We start from the raw sequence: 5,802 nt of genomic DNA on the forward strand, positions 1-5,802 counted from the left end.
GGACCTGAGGAGAAGGGGGTGACAGAGGATGAGATGGTTGGATGGCATCACCAACTCAATGAGCATAAGTTTGAGCAAGCTCCAGGAGATAGGGAAGGACAGAGAAGCCTGGCATGCTGTAGTCTACAGGGTCACAAAGAGTCAGACATGACTGAGTGACTGAACAACAACAAAAATATTGATGAGCCTTGAAAATATTATACTGAGTGAAATAAGCAAGATACAAAAGAACAAATACTGTATGATTCCACTCATATGAGATCCCTACAACAGGCAAATTCATAGGGACAGTAAGTAGAACAGTGGTTACTTAGGGCAAGGGGAGGTAGGAAATAGGGAGTTAGTTTAATGTGGACAGAGTTTCAGTTTGGGAAGATAAAAAGTTCTGGAGATGGATCGTGGTAATGGTTGCACAACACTATGAGTGTATTTAATGCCACTGAACTTTACACTTTAAATGGTTTAAAATGTTAGATTTTAAACTATGTCTATTTCATTATAATAAAATATTTAATCTAATCTTTATGAAGGTAACAAAACTGTATTTCACCAAATGTTTATATGTCTAATATAAAAATCTATTTTCTTTCCAAATTAAAATAATTCTATCCCCTTCTACATTTAGAGCATGGAAAGGTTGTCTGAACTTGAGGAGCGCATGACAGAGGGAAGACAAGAGAGATAGATCTCAGAACAGCTCTCAGAAGGCCCCTGTGCCTTGTTGCTGTGGGGAGCCAGGCCCCCACAAAAGTGTTGTACATGAGAGCTACATGGAAATACACTCCCTTTTCTAGAATAAGTAGGCATAAAGTATCAAAACCAGTTTCCCCATAGGTACTAGCAAGTGTACTGGTGTTGGGCATATTGATGGTGTGCTTGAGGGCAGCTTGAATTCCCCAGGAGAATATCTCTGAGAAGCCAAATGGAGCCCAGAGACCAGTGGAAGTGAATGACCAGCATCCCATTAAAGTAAGAATGTGTCCATGCACATCTGCAAGATGAAAGATGACCGAAGATGAAACATTCCCATGTCAATGCCTTGGCATAACCAAAGTCATCATCCTTCCCAGGACGGGGATAACTCCTGAACTAAATGAGATCTAGTTTTACAAAACAAGAGGTTTGGGCTTGCAAAGCAGCCCAACTGTGAACTCTGGGGAGAGAATACCCATTCTTTTAAAACATAGGTAGAATATCTTTAAACTAAAAGCCTATAATAGGCTACAAGAAATACCTCAACAAGTTCCAAGTTTTTTATATAATACAGGTCATGACCACTGACTATAATGGCTTAAAGCTCAAAATCAGTAATAAAAAGTGGGGCTCCTCCAAAACACCTTCAAAGCTAGGAAAAAAACCCACAACTTCTAAAGGATTCTTGGGTGAAAGAGAAAGTCACCTACCACTCACATCATGGTTAATACTTTCCTCTTAAGATCAGAAAGACAGGGACATCCGTTCTCACCACTCCTATTCAGTGTTGCCCTGGAGTTCCTGGACAGTGTAACAAAAGAGAAAAAGAAATAAAAAAGAGCTTTCTAAAAATAGAAAGTAAGCAGTAAATTCTTTTCTATTTATATGATTTTCTATGTATACAATTCTCAATAATTTTTCAAAATGCTACTAGGGGCAGAGGGCAGGAAAGCTGAGGCGGGGCAGTTGCAAAGGCCCAGGATATGGCAGCATCAGAATGACAGAATTCCTAGAGAAGGGGAGAGCAGTACTTCTCTATGATCAGATAAGAGTGAGCCCTGTTCAAGAGGCCTCTTAGTGATCTTTGACATTCTAAGGCCAGAACTAACCTTCAGTACCCCGCCTCACGGGCAGCTTGGAGGTTGAACAAACATAGAAGTCTGCAGCACGTGGTGTTGCTCAGGGACAGCTGAAGTGAACATCCCAACCGTATGAGCTTCAGCTTGGGCATAAATTTCAGGTTGGTCATGTGTGCCATTGTCTCAGCAAATGGCACCACCAAGCAAGAGTACCCCTAACAGCAGCAGTGAGTGAGAGCATTTGTTAATGACCAACAGAGTAAAATCGATCTCTATGTCTGGGGAGAACAGCCAAGAACTAAGGACCAGGACCTAGTCCATGTGAGTCATATGGCAAGATTGTCTCCACTAAGGCCATACTGGGCAAGACCACAAACAAATGCAAAGGCTAAAGCTTTTTGACAGTCCCTCAACAACACAGAAAGCTGTACCAGCACTGAAAGCCAGTGGTGTACAGGCCTAGATGGCAAAGCAACAGGAGCAGGACCCCACAAATTTATACATCTCAAACTTCCCATTGTCGATGGATGAGCAAACACTGGAGGGAATGCTGAAGCCCTTTGGTCAGTTTATCTCTACTTGAATCATTTGAGACACCAGTGGGACCCGCAGAGGGGTTGGGTTTGCAAGGATGGAATCCACAGAGAAGTGTAGAACTTCTTGGCCATCGGTTTTCATGCACCCATCATCACCCACTTTAGTAGAAAATATATTAAGACACCTTCTGGAGTATCAGCCCCATCTGATCCTTTGATGTACAGATTTGCTGATAGGAGTCAAAAAAATGACAGAACCAAGGAAAGTTGCAAAATGAATGGGCCTTGCTAAGGGATGGAAACGTGAGTGGTATGGCTTTGACCTTTGACCCCACCACAGCTCCTCATATTGGGTCTTACATCACCCCCAACAGAAGGCTTGCTTAATCTGTACTGTCCCCATATCTTCCATCTCCTGTGTCTTCATATCAGAGAGTAACTCAGACATCTCCTCCACAAGTACCCAACCTATCTTGAAAGCACCACCAGTCACACCTCATGTAATCTTCAGGTTCAGTTCTGACACCAGGAATGGGTCATCCCATTTCTTTCCAGCCCTCCTCCATGATGGGACATTTTACCCAGCAATTGGACTGCCTCTACTTCAGCAGCATGGCCACATATATGCCAACAGCTGTAGTTATACAAGGAACTTACATCTCCCAGTACATCCTTCTGCCTTCTTCTAATTTTTCAATCAAGAGCAGCCAGCAAAATTGAGTGACAGTAGATGTTCCCGCAGACCATAGGATCTACTTTTTCCAGTTTAACAAGTAACAGTGGATTTCCCACCCCAACTTTGTTGACTATAAATGAATTCTTGGAGATGTTGAGGCTCCAGATTCCAGAGAACTGACTAGGAATATAGCTCCTTGGTGTGTGGGCCCTACTAAGGATGAACACTTGGCCATCAGTTTTCACAAGCCTCAGCCTGGTTAAAGAAATACTGGAGCAATTAGATATCCATAAGGTTTTTCCAGTAGTCATGTATGGATGTGAGAGTTGGACTGTAAAAATAATAATAATAGTAATAATAATAAATAAATGATAAATGGTTAAAAAAAAAAAGAAAGAAAGCTGAGGGCTAAAGAATCGATGCTTTTGTACTGTGGTGTTGGAGAAGACTCTTGACAGTCCCTTGGACTGCAAGGAGATCCAACCAGTCCATCCTAAAGGAGATCAGTCCTGGGTGTTCATTGGAAGGACTGATGCTAAAGCTGAAACTCCAATACTTTGGCCACCTCGTGTGAAGAACTGACTCATTGGAAAAGACCCTGATGCAAGACGGAGGGCAGGAGGAGAAAGGGGTGACAGACGATAACATGGTTGGATGGCATCACTGACTCGATGGACATGAGTCTGAGCAAGTTCTAGGAGTTGGTGATGGACAAAGAAGCCTGGGTGGTTGCAATCCATGGGTCACAAAGAGTCGGACATGACTGAGTGACTGAACTGAACTGAACACCCATTTGAATGCACAGTTCAAAAGAACAGCAAGGAGAGATAAGAAAGCCTTTCTTAGTGATCAGTTCAAAGAAATCAGTTCAGTTCAGTTCAGTCACTCAGTCGTGTCCGACTCTTCACAACCACATGAATCGCAGCACGCCAGGCCTCCCTGTCCATCACCAACTCCCGGAGTTCACTCAGACTCACGTCCATCGAGTCAGTGATGCCATCCAGCCATCTCATCCTCTGTCGTCCCCTTCTCCTCTTGCCCCCAATTCCTCCCAGCATCAGAGTCTTTTCCAATGAGTCGACTCTTCGCATGAGGTGGCCAGAGTACTGAAGTTTCAGCTTCAGCATCATTCCCTCCAAAGAAATCCCAGGGCTGATCTTCAGAATGGACTGGTTGGATCTCCTTGCAGTCCAAGGGACTTTCAAGAGTCTTCTCCAACACCACAGTTCAAAAGCATCAATTCTTCAGCACTCAGCCTTCTCCACAGTCCAACTCTCACATCCATACATGACCACAGGAAAAACCATAGCCTTGACTAGACGGACCTTTGTTGGCAAAGTAATGTCTCTGCTTTTGAATATGCTATCTAGGTTGGTCATAACTTTCCTTCCAAGGAGTAAGCGTCTTTTCATTTCATGGCTGCAGTCACCATCTGCAGTGATTTTGGAGCCCCCAAAAATAAAGTCTGACACTGTTTCCACTGTTTCCCCATCTATATACCATGAAGTGATGGGACCAGATGCCATGATCTTCGTTTTCTGAATGTTGAGCTTTAAGCCAACTTTTTCACTCTCCACTTTCACTTTCATCAAGAGGCTTTTTAGTTCCTCTTCACTTTCTGCCATAAGGGTGGTGTCATCTGCATATCTGAGGTTATTGATATTTCTCCCAGCAATCTTGATTCCAGCTTGTGCTTCTTCCAGTCCAGCGTTTCTCATGAGGTACTCTGCATATAAGTTAAATAAACAGGGTGACAATATACAGCCTTGACGTACTCCTTTTCCTATTTGGAACCAGTCTGTTGTTCCATCTCCAGTTCTAACTGTTGCTTCCTGACCTGCATATAGGTTTCTCAATAGGCAGGTCAGGTGGTCTGGTATGCCCATCTCTTTCAGAATTTTCCACAGTTTATTGGGATCCACACAGTCAAAGGCTTTGGCATAGTCAGTAAAGCAGAAATAGATGTTTTTCTGGAACTCTCTTGCTTTTTCCATGATCCAGTGGATATTGGCAATTTGATCTATGGTTCTTCTAACTTTTCTAAAACCAGCTTGAACATCTGGAAGTTTACAGTTCACATATTGTTGAAGCCTGGCTTGGAGAATTTTGAGCATTACTTTACTAGCGTGTGAGAAGAGTGCAATTGTGCAGTAGTTTGAGCATTCTTTGGCATTGCCTTTCTTTGGGATTGGAATGAAAACTGACCTTTTCCAGTCCTGTGGCCACTGCTGATTTTCCAAATTTGCTGGCATATTGAGTGCAGCACTTTCACAGCATCATCTTTCAGGATTTGAAATAGCTTAACTGGAATTCCATCACCCCCACTAGCTTTGTTCGTAGTGATGCTTTCTAAGGCCCACTTGACTTTGCATTCCAGGATGTCTGGCTCTAGATGAGTGATCACACCATCGTGATTATTTGGGTCGTGAAGATCTTTTTTGTACAATTCTTCTGTGTATTCTTGCCACCTCTTATTAATATCTTCTGCTTCTGTTAAGTCCATACCATTTCTGTCCTTTACTGAGCCCATCTTTGCATAAAATGTCCCCTTGGTATGTCTAATTTTCTTGAAGAGATCTCTAGTCTTTCCCATTCTATTGTTTTCCTCTATTTCTTTGCATTGATCACTGAGGAAGGCTTTCTTATCTCTTCTTGCTATTCTTTGGAACTTTGCATTCAGATGCTTATATCATTCCTTTTCTCCTTTGCTTTTCGCTTCTCTTCTTTTCACAGCTATTTGTAAGGCCTCCCCAGACAGCCATTTTGCTTTTTTGCATTTCTTTTCCATGGGAATGGTCTTCATCCCTGTCTCCTGTAC

At 42.7% G+C, this 5,802-nt stretch overlaps 1 pseudogene; it reads left to right on the forward strand.

The window, feature by feature from the left end:
• Window positions 1–1,651: 1,651 nt before the first annotated feature.
• LOC100138519 (RNA-binding motif, single-stranded-interacting protein 2-like) lies at window positions 1,652–2,785 on the forward strand (annotated as a pseudogene).
• The last annotated feature ends 3,017 nt before the right edge of the window (window positions 2,786–5,802 follow it).

This window comes from Bos taurus, chromosome 7 (assembly GCF_002263795.3).
Source record: "Bos taurus isolate L1 Dominette 01449 registration number 42190680 breed Hereford chromosome 7, ARS-UCD2.0, whole genome shotgun sequence".
Lineage (NCBI taxonomy): Eukaryota > Metazoa > Chordata > Mammalia > Artiodactyla > Bovidae > Bos > Bos taurus.